Raw genomic sequence first — 14,523 nt, forward strand, 5'->3', positions numbered from 1 at the left:
AACCCAGATTTTCCATTATAGTCACCAGAGTTAATAATAAAAGTATAAGGGGTGCAGTTGAATTTGAAAGTTATTTGGGCCGGGGATTTAGCTCAGTGGTGCTGTGCCTGCCTGGTAAGCACAAGGTCCTGAGTTCCACCCCCGGTACCAGAAAAATAAAAGAAAGGAAGTTATTTATTTATTGTTAACTGTGGAAACCTGTTGCACAGATCTAAACATACACTGTACCACTGAGCCATACTCCCATCCCTAAATATGAATTTTAGATAAATAACAAATAATTTTTAACGATAAGAATGTGCACACATTCATCCTGTATGTTATCTATTATTGCTTCTTGACTCCCATCTGAGGACATCACACTATATCTGTGTTCATTCTATTGGTCTTCCTTCTTGCAGGCTTCACCTTGTCACGCTTAACGTTTTAGGGATTTAATTATAAAGGTGGTTCCTGAGTGGTTTTGTGGATGTTGGATATCAAAACCATTTTGCATCATTATTCATTTTGCTATTGCCCTTTTGTATAGATGTATACATGTGTACATATTAGAGAAGACATTCTTGGTGGAAGCTTGTTTCTGTATTTATATTGTAAAAATACAATAGCTATAAAGTAAAATAAAGAGCTATAATAAAATGCTTCACTTTACTTTCTACAGTCAAAGTTTCTAATTCTACAGACAAAGTTTCTAATTGCTTTATTGAATAAGGTTCTGTTAATGGTAAAACTTGACATTTAACATTTGTCCATTTGATGTATAATAATTTTTATGTCACTGCAAAGAGGCCGTAGTTTAAAACAAAAGTAGTTTTTGGGCCGGGGATTTACCTCAGTGGTTTCGCTGCCTGCTGCACAAGCGCAAGGACCCGAGTTTGATCCCCGGTACCAAAAAAACCCAAAACAAACAAACAAACAAAAAGTAGTTTTAAAATGAACTGTCTTCATTTTCTTTTGAATTTAGAAGAAAATGTAGTCACATCCAGGTGAAACTACTTTATGTATCAAATTTATCTCAAACAGACACAGAGCCCTCTTTATGTTTTAAATAAAGCCACACAAAAAAAGAAAAATAAGAAAAAGTGAATACAGTGAAGTCATCAAGTTGAAAATCATCCATTTTGCTTATATTTTGGCCATGGGTATAACATCAAATTTTCTAACCGAAGAAGGGAGAGAAACCTACATGAACCATATAATAAGTTGTCATGAAACACACCAAATCTCTCAGTAACATTCACAAAATGATTTCATGTTATGAGGCAAAAAGGCATTTGTATTAATAATCTATCCATTCCTGTGAAGATTTTCAGAAACATTCCTGAATTATTCCTTCTTTTCTGAAATTTAATCTATTAGAATACTTGGCCCTTCAAATTCACAACACTCATTTGAAATTTTTATTCACCCCTCTGCCTCCATAGGACCTCTAGTATTTTTACTAACCTGGACGAATACCTGTATCTCATAGCATGATAAATTGATATGTTACTGTATTTAAAAGATTTTGATAATTAGTCAGGAATCATCACATGTCTGCCAAACAACAAAACCAGAGCAGTATCACAATATCAATTGTTGACACATATCAAAACACAACAGCTTGACTAGCTTTCCCAAACCTGGGGTTAAAAGCTGTCCTCTGAAATCAATCACGCTCTGCAGAGAAGAATATTTCAGTGATGTGAAAGCTGAAATGGAGACTATAATCTTTTGTGATTACCCTCGAGGCCAAAGTGAATGCAAGAAGGAAAGTCTATGAATTGCTGATAATTTCTTGTGATGACTGACTCCCAGGAAATTCTGATATCACCCTGGCACTGTAACAAAAGGACTATTCCCCAGACGTGTAGCTTCAAAGACCACATCTGGGAGTCACAATGCTTCTTCAGAAACTGCTCATCCATTACTGGGCCAGGCCTGAGAGGCAGCCGCTCTCTCTGAAGACAATAGACAGTCTGATTGCACATGGACTGATAGGCTATGTCGTACAGATTGTCTTTCTAGAAAGTTCTTTTCTGAAGGAACTGATATAAAATGTATGTGTTTTAACTCCCTCCCAGAAATCTAAAGACTAATACATTTCTCTGCTTTTCCTAATAGAGATGGAGCATTGTACTATGATCTGATAATATGCAGGGGATAACTTCAATTCCTTTGCACTTAAACATGTTCTATGAGAGAGTATGTGGTGTATTTTGGAGAATGACCCATGTGCAGCTGAAAAGGATGTGTACTCTGATTTTGTGGGGTGGAACGCTCTGTAAACATCTGTTAAGTCCATTTGTTCAAGAGTTTAGTTGAGTTCTAGTATTTCGTTGTTCATTTTTTTGTCTAGTTGATCTGTCTATTTTTAACAGTGGGGTATTGAGGTCCCCGCTATTATTAGTGCTTATTTGATTTTTCATGTCTGTTAGTATTTGTTTTATATAATTGGGCACACTAGTGTCTGGTGCATGTACATTAATGATTGTCATCTCTTCCTCTTGGATTGTTTCCTTTACAAGGATATGGTGTCCTTCTTTGTCTCTCTTAATTAGTCTTGGTTTGAAATCCATTTAATCTGCAAGTAGGATAGCTACTCTTCCTTTTTTTCAGGTTCCTGTTGCATGGAGTATTGTTTTCCACCCTTTAATTTTTGGTCTGTGAATTTCTTTTTGAATTAGGTGTCTCTCTCCTTCCTTCCTTCCTTCCTTTCCTTGAATTCAAGACCTTGCTCTTGTGAGGCAGGCATGGTGCCACTGAGGTAAATCTCTGGCCCTTAAGTGCAGCATATTGTTGGATCTTGCTGCTTTTTTTTTTTTTTTGGTACTGGGGATTGAACTCTGGTCCTTGCATTTGCGCAACAGGCAGCGAAACCACTGAGCTAAATCCCCAGCCCAAGGATCTTGCTTCTTGATCCATTTTGCTAATCTGTTTCTTTTGATTGGTGAATTGACGGTTATAACTGATATGTATTAAAATATTTTCTTAATAGTCATTTTAACCTAGTTGCAGGTTGATTAATAAATAATGTGTAAATATAAAGGCCTGTGTTTGGAAACTAACAGTATTTAAAAAATAAAATATTATGTCTTAGGACCCAGTGACAATGTGTCATAGGTACAAAGTTCTCAGGTAAAAATACCTTTGTATGTAGCTCTTAAAGCCAAATATCACTAAAGGGAAACAGGGAAAAATAGAATCCAATCAAACTGGTTGTGGTTATTTCCAACCTCCGCTCAATATATCCTTTGTTCAGCCTACTCTAAATTCATTTGCAGCTTCTCTTTATTGCTTCAGGCAGTAAAGTGATCTTTAAGTATGCCCTAATACTACCTCATTTAGCTAGCATAAATTGAACAAGGTACCAGGCATAAGTATTTTAAATGGCTAAGTACCAGGCATAACTATTTTAAATTGAAGGGTTAATGGGGTGGGGTGGGGCGACAGAATCTCACTCTGTAATTCAGGCTGGCCTTGAACTATGTAGCCCAAGCTGGCCTGGAACTCCTGGCAAGCCTCTTGCCTCAGCCTCCCAAGTGTCCAAATTACAGGCTTGCACCACCAGGCTCGGCTTGGAGTTTTTTGCATGTCCTTGGCTTCTGCCTTTAGAGCTGCACAGACTCCTCCGCCGCCGTTTTAAATCCAACTCCTCCCAAAGCCCGGCCGCTGCCAGCTCCCCTGCGACCCGGACCGCTCCCGCTGGCCCCTGCCTGGGGCTGCGCCAACATGGAGGACTTGAACGAGCAGAGCAATGCAGAGGAGTTCGCCGAGGGGTTCAAGATCCACGCCAGCAAGAGCCAGCAGGATGACGGTAAAATGTTTATTGGAGGCTTGAGCTGGGATACAAGCAAGAAAGAGCCGACGGAATATTTGTCTCGATTTGGGGAAGTTGTAGACTGCACAATTGAAACAGACCCAGTCACTGGAAGATCAAGAGGGTTTGGATTTGTGCTTTTCAAAGATGCTGCTAGCGTTGATAAGGTTTTGGAGCTAAAAGAACATAAACTGAATGGGAAATTGATAGACCCCAAGAGGGCCAAAGCTTTAAAAGGGAAAGAACCCCCTCAAAAGGTTTTTGTGGGTGGATTGAGCCCAGATACTTCTGAAGAACAAATTAAAGAATATTTTGGAGCCTTTGGAGAGATTGACAATATTGAACTTCCCATGGATACGAAAACAAATGAAAGGAGAGGATTTTGTTTTATCACATACACAGATGAAGGGCGAGTCAAGAAATTGTTAGAAAGTAGATACCATCAAATTGGTTCTGGAAAGTGTGAAGTCAAAGTTGCACAGCCCAAAGAGGTATATCAGCAGCAACAGCAACAACAAAAAGGAGGAAGAGGTGCTGCCGCTGGTGGGCGAGGCGGTACTACGGGTCGAGGCCGAGGTCAGGGCCAAAACTGGAACCAAGGATTTAATAACTATCATGATCAAGGATATGGAAATTACAATAGTGCCTATGGTGGTGATCAAAACTGTAGTGGCTATGTCAGATATGATTATGCTGGGTATAACTATGGGAACTGTGGATATGGACAGGGATATGCAGACTACAGTGGTCAACAGAGCACTTACGGCAAGGCATCTAGAGGGGGTGGCAATCGCCAAAATAATCACCAGCTGTACTAAAGAGGAAGACATTGGAGAAAACAGGAGATGCTAAAGAAATCTTGCAGGAAGACATTGAAGATTGGTCTTCTGTTGCTCAAATGATTATTTTGTAGAAGACTTTCTCGTGTACAAGACATAGCTGTGTCCCCCTGTATATAGCTGCCAATTAACTTTCTGTTTTTACTTTGTCCTTTGCTATGTGTTATGACTCAGTGTGGATTTGTGTTTATACAAATTTTATTTGTATGATTTCATGTTAAACCCCAAATAAATGCTTCCTTATGTGATTGTTAAAAAAAAGGGAACTGCACAGAGAGACCCCCGCGTGATAAACATAATTTGGCTTAAGGTAGTTCATTAGGAAGAAGAGATCAAAGGGATAGACATATTAGTAAAAAAATTAATGTCTTAGAAGAATAGATATTTCCTGGGCCGGGGATTTAGCTCAGTGGTGCCTCTGCCTGCCTTGCAGGTGCAAGGTCCCGTGTTTGATCCCCAGTACCAAAAAAACCAACAACCCCCCCCACCCCCAAAGAATAGATTTTGCTATTTTGATTCTTTTCATAAACACTTGATATTCATAACTATTGTAAATTATTACTATAATATGATGATATGTTGTACATTGCTGGTTTTTAGTATATATGCTGCTGAAGCGAGCACAACCCTGCTGATTTTCTTCACAGACTAAGTCCAGAGTTTTTCTAAATATTGTCATACCTTCAGTTCCCCATAAGTATGATAAATTTGAATTTTCATGATGTAATGATTTAGACTAGAAAGATACTATCATCTCTAGTTTTAAAAATGGGGGAAAATGGCACTATGTGGCCAAAGAAAATGAGACCAAAGATGGGTCTCTGATTCCTAGTCCAGTGCTGTCCCTGTACAAAGAGGTGGCTCCTGCTTTGCTCGGGGCCATGGCCAGGCTCAGGCCAGGCAGGACCGATAGAGGCAGACTCTGAAACCAGGCAGGTGGAGGGAGCTCTCAGAGGTCAGTGAGGACTCTCTCCAAACAGCTTTTGGGAGGAGGTGGGATATAACTGATGAATGAGTGACTGACCGACTAACTACATAGATGAATAAATGCCACCTCCTTTAGAAGATAAGAACTTCAGAAGCATGCCACCTGACAGTGGCTATCAGTAATCATTGTAGATCTAAGGGCTTCAGCTCATTTTTGGGAAAAGGAGATTTTTCTGGATTTGTTTATATCATTATGACAATGAACCATTTTATATATGATGGAAATTTGGTGTCTACATAAGAAAAAACAAAGAAATTAGGCCCAGACATAGACTTTTTTAATTGTTAAAAAAATTTTAAGAACCTCTCTTATGTGTAATTCATAAGTCTGTAAGAGAGATAATGTATTTTCCACTATACTACTCAGATCTTTAGAAAAATGTGTTCACAATATGAGAAAACAAGTATAAGACTGACAAATCTATCTTCTAAGCTGAATATATTGTAAAAGAGGATTTTCAACTTAACTTCAGGAGCCACAAGGATTTATTGGGTAGTTAAAAAATATGTCCCACATGAATAACCTGTGAGAAGTGTGCATATTTAAATTCAAGGTAAGTTACAGTGGAAACCAGCCCTTGCTTGGCTGATATTTAGGAGTTTTGTTTTTCCTTTTCAGTCCTAGGGCTCTGTATTGGAAGAAATTAGAAGGCTGGATTATATTCTTCAACCTTCTGATTTGCAAAAGGGATTCAGCAATGATACAGTTACCCTACTTCATAAGTGGGTACACATTAAAAGAATTAATGTAGAATGTCTGCAAAACATGCTAATGCCCTGTGATATCAGAATTCCATGAAAGGAAGGTATCATTTCTAGAATTTATACTTTTTTCATTTTATTTCAAGCACAAGAATATGAAAGGAAAGCTAAGAAAGCTTAACGTGAAAGCTGAATTTGTGAAAAAAGTATTTCTCCAAGATTCCTACTGAGCTCTGCAAACATGTTGAAACTTCACAGATTGCTAAACAGCACACCAATTCATCTTTAGTACCCTCAGTGCAACCGTAAAAGCAAGGGACTGGAATATTCCACAGCATGTCCCCTATCCACAAAGACACTTAAAATTTAATCCTGAACTCAAGAACTCAGAGGGAGAAAAAAAAGTCTGTTATTGGATGGGTTCTCAAGCTTCTAATAAAAGCTATTCAGGGGCCATCACTATCAATTAACATTTACAGAGTAACCAGTTTAGAATACCTATTCTGGCCTTGAGGGAATGTTTTATACAATAATATTTTGCTATTTTTTTGTATTTATGAAGCGCTCTTGCTCTCTCAAAGGCATATAAAGGCTTGGTCATTGAGGCAAGTTAAGAACAAGGCTGGCAGTTTCTTCTTTTTTAAGTTAACTGGAAATTTGTTAAGAATATTAGCTAAAAATAAGATAAAAACTTGAAGAAGAGGCCATAGACATTTTTTCCATGTTGACTTTACTTTTGAAAAATGCTGACCTGGGGCAGTGCCAAAACTGAAGACCTGTCTTGCCAGAAAACCTGCTGAACTCTCCAAGTACACATAATCCTTGAAATTCTAGCACTGAAGATGAGGCCCCAGAGCCATGTGAGTTGACACTAGGATAACCAAAGGGACACACAAGAGGACACAGCATGGTGGGTCTTCAGATGTCTATCTTCACAGCTCCTCAAGCTTGTGGTTCCTTATGTCATCCCTTACCCCATCAAGGTGTTAAGCTGATGTTGCTTGGTAGATTTATCAGTGACTTCACTGTTCACTAGGAACAGAATTCTCTATTATTTTATGTGAATATATAAGAGGAGGGAGTAACTCCTATCATTCAGTGAAAAACTTCTGTCTTATTCGTCACTATAACCCCTCCATTAGAACAATGACAGGAACATGTAGACATGTCATAAGTGGGTGCAAATGAATGATTTTTTTCCTAGGTGCCCTAAGTAAATATTTTATTAGAGAAAGAGAACCCATTTTGCAAACATGCATTTTTTTTTTCAGCTTTTTTTTTTGTATTAAATTCTTTTATTGGTACATTGTAGGTATACAACACAATTACATTTCTCATTGGGAATTGTACCTTTACATAATACATCTTGGTTCTTATTTTTTCCCCCATTCCTAGCCCTCCCTTCACCCCCTCCACCCTTCCCTGTTTACAAAGACTTTGTTTCCATTTTATCCATTTCTCATCATTTTTCCTTTCCCTTCTTTCCTTTCCCCTGTGCCTCCCACTACCCCTACCCCTTTGGACCATTTCTTCCTATTTTACATTATCAATTATTCATTCTAATCATTGGTACATTTTAGGTATACAATATAATGACATTCATCATTGGAAATTTGCACCTTTACATAGTCTCTCGTGGTTCTTGTTTTTCACCTCTGTCCAGCCCTCCCTTCAACCCCTCCAGCCCTCCCTATTTACAAAGATTTTGTTCCTATTTTTCCATTTTCTCATATTAATCCCATTCCCTTCTATTCTTTCCCTTAGCCCTCCCACTTCCTTCCCCTTTGCCCCTTTTCATCCTATTTCACATTACCTATTATGCATTTTAGTCCTTATTTACACTTTCAGTTTCTCACACCAGAGAAACTATTCAGTATTTACACATGTGTGTCCTATTTATTTCACTTAAGAGTATCGCCTCAATGTGCATCCACTTAGCTATAAATGTCTCTAATTTATCATTTTTTATGGCTGAGTAGTACTCCATTTTATAAAAAAACCACATTTTCTTTATCCAGTCTCCAGTTGATGGGCATTTGGGCTGTTTCCAAGTTTTAGCTATTAAAAACTGTGGTGCTAGGAGCATGGGTGCACATATATCACTGCAGTATGATTCTTTTAATTCTTTGGGGAAGATCCCCAGCAGTGGAATAGTGAGATCAAATGGGATTTCCAGTCCTAGTTCTTTGAGGTATCTCCATACTGATTTCCACAGTGCTTGCACCAGTCTACACTCCCACCAGCAATGGAGCAAGGTTCCTCTTTCCCCACAGCCCCGCCAGCATTTGTTATTAGTTGATTTCATGATAGCAGCCATTCTTTCTGGAGTGAAGAGGAATCTCAGCGTTGTTTTCATTTGAACCTCTCGAATGACCAGTGACGTTGAACATTTTTTCATGTATTTATTTGCTATTTCTACTTCTTTGTCTGAGAAATGTCTGTTCATTTCAGATGCCCATTTTTGGATTGGGTCTTTCAATTTGGGAGATCTGATCTTTTTAAGTTCTTTATAGATTCTAGATAGTAGACCTTTGTCTGAGGAACAGCAGGTGAAGATTTTTTCCCACATTGTGGATTGTCTCTTCACACTGCTGGTGGTTTCTCTTGCTCTGCAGAAGCTTTTTAATAAGAGGAGATCCCATTTGTTGATTGTTTGTGCTAGTTCACGGGCAACTGAGGTTTTGTTCATAAAATCTTTTCCTACACCGATGTCTTCAAGGGTTCTACCTAACCTCTGTTCCAACTGGTTCAGAGTTTCTATTTTAATATTTAGATCTTTAATCCATTTTGATTTTAGTTTAGTGCATGGTGAGAGATACAGGTCTAGTTTTAATCTTTGGCAATTTGAAGCCCAATTTTTCCAGCACCATTTATTAAAGAGGCTATCTTTCCTCCAGTGAGAGTGTTTGGCTCCTTTGTCGAAGATGAGATGGCTGAGTGTGTCTGGCATTGTTTCTGCATCTTTTAATCTGTTCCACTGGTCCTCAAGCCTGTTTCTTTGCCAGTACCATGCTGTTTTTATCACAGTAGCTTTGTAGTAGAGTTGCAGGTGATACCCCCTGCCATGTCTCTGTTACCTAGAATTGCTTTTGCTATTCTGGTTGTCTTCTTATTCCAAATGAATTTTTGGATTGTTTTCTCAAGGTCTATGAAGTATGCTGCTGAGATCTCAATTGGAATTGCATTAAATCTATATAGCAGTTTTGGAAGTATGGCCATTTTCACTATATTAATCCTTCCTACTCAGGAGCAGGGGATGTCTGTCCATTTTCTGATATCATCCTCAATCTCTTTTTTTAGAGTGCCACAGTTTTCAGAGAAGAGGTCTTTGATTTCTTTTGTTAGGTTGATTCCTAGGTATTTCAGTTTTTTGGATTCTATTGTGAAAGGAATTATTTGCCCTATTTCTTTCTCAGTGAGTCTGACATTTGTGTAGAGGAAAGCTATTGATTTTTGTGTGTTGACCTTGTAACCAGCTACTTGACTGAATTTGCTTATTAAGTCTAGAAGACTTTTGGTGGAGTACTTGGGGTCTTCTATATAGAGTATCATGTCATCTGCAAATAATGACAATTTGACTTCTTCCTTTCCTATCTTTATTCCTTTTATTTCTTTCTCTTGTCTAATTGCCATGGCTAATGTTTCCAGAACTATATTGAACAAGAGTGGTGATAGTGGACATCCTTGTCTTGTTCCTGATTTGAGTGTAAAGGATTTCAGTTTTTGACTATTTAGTATGATATTGGCTGTTGGTTTTTCATAGATGGCTTCTATCAGTTTGAGGTAGAGACCATCTATTCCGATTTTTTGTAGGGTTTTTTATCATAAATGCATGTTGGATTTTGTCAAATGCTTTTTCTGCATCTATGGAGATAATCATATGGTTTTTGTCCTTGGCTCTATTGATATAGTGTATTACATTAATTGATTTTCATATATTGAACCATCCCTGCATCCCTGGGATGAATCCCACTTGATCAGGGTGTATGATCTTCTTGATGATCTTCTGCATTCTGTTTGCCAGTATCTTATTAAGGATTTTTGCATCTATATTCATTAGTGAGATTGGCCTATAGTTCTCTTTTTCAGTTGGGTCTTTCTCTGCTTTGGGGATCAAGGTGATGCTTGCTTCCAGGAATGAATTTGGGAGTACTGCTTCCCTTTCAATTTCATTGAAGAGTTTAAACAGTAGCGGCAGCAGTTCCTCTCTAAATGTCTTGTAGAATTCAGCAGTGAAGCCATCAGGGCCTGGGCTTTTCTTAGGTGATAAGTTTTTAATTACGTTTTCAATTTCATTGGTTGATATTGGGTTGTTCAGAATTTTTAGGTCTTCTTCAGTTAACTTTGGTAATTCATATGTATCTAGGAATCTGTCCATTTCTTCTGTGTTGTCCATCTTATTGGTGTATAGGTTCTGGAAGTAGGTATTGATGATCCTCTGGATTTCTGCTGGGTCTGTTGTAGTTTCACCCTTTTCATTCCTAATTGCATGGATTTGGGCCTTTTCTTTCCTTTTTCTGACAAGGTTGACTAAAGGTTTATCAATTTTGTTGATTCTTTTGAAGAACCAACTCTTGGCTTCATTCATTTTTTGTATCATTCTCTTAGTCTCCATTGCATTGATTTCTCCTCTGATCTTTATAATTTCTTCCCTTGTATGAGCTTTGGGGTTGTCTTGCTCTTCTTTTTCTAGAAGCTTGAGGTTCACCATCAGGTTGTTTAATTGGGCTCATTCTGTTTTCCTAATATGTGTATTCACTGCTATGAATTTCCCTCGTAAGACTGCTTTCACTGTGTCCCATAGATTACGATATGTTGTATTGTCATTGTCATTTAATTGAAGGAACTGTCTGATTTCTTCTTTAATTTCCTCTGTGACCCATTGGTTATTCAGAAGTGTGTTGTTCAATTTCCATGTGCTTATGAAATTTTTTGAGTTTCTTTTGCTATGGATCTCCAATTTCATCCCACTATGGTCTGATAATATACAGGGGATACCTTCAATTCCTTTGCACTTACTTAAACATGTTCTATGTGTGAGTATGTGGTCTATTTTGGAGAATGACCCATGTGCAGCTGAGAAGAATGTGTATTCTGATTTTGTGGGGTGGAAGACTCTGTAAACATCTGTTAAATTCATTTGTTCAAGAGTTTGATTGAGTTCTAGTATTTCAGTACTCATTTTTAGTCTAGTTGATCTATCTATTTGTGACAGTGGGGTGTTGAGGTCCCTCACTACAATTGTATTAGTGCATATATGGCTTTTCATGTCCGTTAGTATTTGTTTTATATAGTTGGGTGCACTAGTGTTTGGTGCATAGATATTTATGATTGTCAACTCTTCCTCTTGGATTCTTCCCTTTACAAGGATGTAGTGTCCTTCTTCATCTCTCTTAATTAGTTTTGGTTTGAAATCTACTTGATCTGCCAAGAGGATAGCTACTCCTGCTTTTTTTCAGGTTCCTGTCGCATGCAGTATTGTTTTCCACCCTTTAACTTTCAGTCTATGAGTTTCCTTTTGAATTAAGTGTGTTTCTTGTATGCAGCATATTGTTGGATTTTGCTTCTTGACCCATTCTGCCAGTCTATTTCTTTTGATTGTTGAATTGAGACCATTAACGTTGATGGTTATAACTGAAACATATTGACTTGTCATTGCCATGACTTTTTCTTTTTGTTGGGTTCTCCCCCTTTATATTTAATTTCTTGTCATGCCAGATGGGTTCATTCTGCTTTGCTTCTTGGTGTTGTGATCCTCAACGTCTGTTCCTAGGCTATTGTGTAAAATTCTTTGGAGTGCTGGTTTGGTATTCATGAAGTTCCTAAGGTGCTCTTTGTCATGAAAGTATCTTATTTCTCCATTAATTTTGAAAGATAGTTTTTCAGGGTACATCAATCTGGGTTGGAGGCTGTTTTCTTTTAGGGCTTGGAATATGTCACTCCAAGCTCTTCTTGCCTTGAGGGTTTGTGTTGAGAAGTCTGCTGTGATTCTGATGGACTTTCCTTTGTATGTGATTTGTTTCTTTTCTCTGACTGCTTGGAGAACTTTGTTCTTCTGTTGTGTTTCTGGAATCTTAACAATTATATGCCTATGTGTAGATTTTTTTTGATCAAGGCTATTTGGAGTCCTATATGCCTCACTTATCTGTATGTCAAGCTCTTTTCCCCTGCTTGGGATGTTTTGTGCCATTATTTCTGTGAAGAGATTTTTTATGTCATCTGTACTCTCTCCTGTTTCTTCATTGAGCCCAATCAGTCTCATGTTATTCTTTTTTGCATCATCTAGCAGCTGCTGGATTGATTTCTCATGTTCCCTTATAATTTTGTAGCAATTTTTCTTTTCCTGGTCACTAATTGCAATCTTATCTTCTATATCTGAAATTCTGTCCTCACACTGGCTCATTCTGCTGTGTAGACATTCAATGGAGTTTTTCATGTCCTGGAAATCTTTTTGCATCTGTTTTATGGATTCCATTTGTTTCTTATGTTGGGATTCCATCATGTTCCTGAACTCCTCTCTAGATTTATTAATCATGTCTTGCACTAAGGGCACAATTTCTCCTGTTATCTGAGCAATTATTTCTGATTTCCTTTTTTCCAGATCTCCTTTTGTTGCCAGTTCAGTGGGTCCAGGTGGTTGAGTATCAGAGTGTTCCATCTCATTTCCCTTTGGGGTTGCTGTAGGTGATCTGGAAGTCTGGTTTTGAGACTTATTTATGTGTTTTCTCATTTTGACTGGGGCGGGGGGCTGTTAGCGCCTGCACAGATTACCTCCTCTGAGCTGGGTAAGGTGGGACAGGGGCTGGGAGCAGCGGTAGGGATGGTGACCCAAAAGCCCTTTCCTGTGGGCTGGGAGCAGCGGGAGGGATGGTGGCCGGGAAGCCCCTTCCTCTGGACCAGGAGCAGTGGGACGACGGCTCAGAAGCCCCTACCTCTGGGCCGGGAACAGGGGGACTCAGTACCTTGGTCTGGTGGTCTGGTATCCTCTGCGCCTTGGTAATGTGGAATCAGGTGGCTGCCTGTCTGCAGTGGGGTGATTCAGTGTCTTCCGCGTGACTCAGGACCTCGGTAGGGCATGCACAGACCTGCCTGTCTGCAGCGGGCTGATTCGGCTTGTGTTCCGTGTGACTGGGGACCTTGGCAGGGTGTGGGCAGACCTGCCTGTCTGCAGCGGGCCAAACATGCATTTGTACATACATGCCACACAAATAATATCTGTGTATTCTAAGGAAGGTTCAAGGGTACACAGGGAACAGGGAGATTTGAACACAAGGATGAATGTTGAGGGTTTTGAGTAAGGCAAGGGACATGAGTTTAATTTTAAAAGGACATGTTTGTGGTGCAAAGAGGAGAGGGAAACAACAGTACAGATGGTCACTATGTAGTTTTTTTCCTCCCAAAGATTGTATTTATATATTTTTTCTCTGAAAACTTATTAAGGATATAAAGTTTTCCAGGCATAGAAATCTATGTTTAAGTATTTGTACAAAATCTTTGTTCGGTTTGTATCACATTTCAAAGACTTTTTTTATAACTATTTTTTCTAATGACCTGGTTAGTACTGCTTTTGACTTATATAAGCCCAATAGTAGGCTGACAGTTTCTAGCTCTCTTAAGTGAATTGGAGTAGCTATGAAAAATTTGATCTCAGCATATCTAATACTACACTGTCCTTCAGAATGCATAAAGGAGGGTGATCCTTTATTATATTTTAAAGCATATCATGAAAAATAAAAATTCAAATGTACTTTCTTTTTCATTTGGCTGGAATAAATGTGTCAATACAATTAAAGTCTGCTGGACATACTAGTATCTAATATTACAACGTTTTAAAGGCAGCAAGCCCTGTTAGAGTAAAAAAGAAGACTAAAGGACAGTTACACTCAGGAAACATCAGCAAAATTAAGCATTCTGCTTTAAAAAATAAATATGTGTTTGAATGTTTCAGGACTTTACTAAATACAGTAAAGATATTAAAGATAGATAAAAAAGTTTAATATCCTAGCTTACTCCAAGTTTCCTTAAAATAACATTTCATGAGAAAAACAGCATAAATTAACAACAAAGTAAATGTGATTTTGATTTCTCTTTTTAGATCTCTTTGATAAATTTATTATTACTATTATAAGAAAGGTAAAACATAAATGTTCATTGATACTGCCAAACTATGAAGGCTTCAGAATCTCAGATGATCTA

General features: G+C 38.2%; 1 protein-coding gene and 1 pseudogene across 17 annotated transcripts in view; one reads left to right on the forward strand and one right to left on the reverse strand.

Moving 5' to 3' along the window:
* Window positions 1-14,523, reverse strand: part of Znf385b (zinc finger protein 385B) — a 423,340-nt gene that overhangs the window by 76,228 nt on the left and 332,589 nt on the right. The gene's annotated exons all lie outside the window — the stretch shown is intronic.
* LOC106007996 (heterogeneous nuclear ribonucleoprotein D-like pseudogene) lies at window positions 3,697-4,807 on the forward strand (annotated as a pseudogene).

This window comes from Heterocephalus glaber, unplaced genomic scaffold (genome assembly GCF_053883595.1).
Source record: "Heterocephalus glaber isolate CG9 unplaced genomic scaffold, H.glaber_assembly_v1.0 deba00000347, whole genome shotgun sequence".
NCBI classification, from domain to species: Eukaryota; Metazoa; Chordata; class Mammalia; order Rodentia; family Bathyergidae; genus Heterocephalus; species Heterocephalus glaber.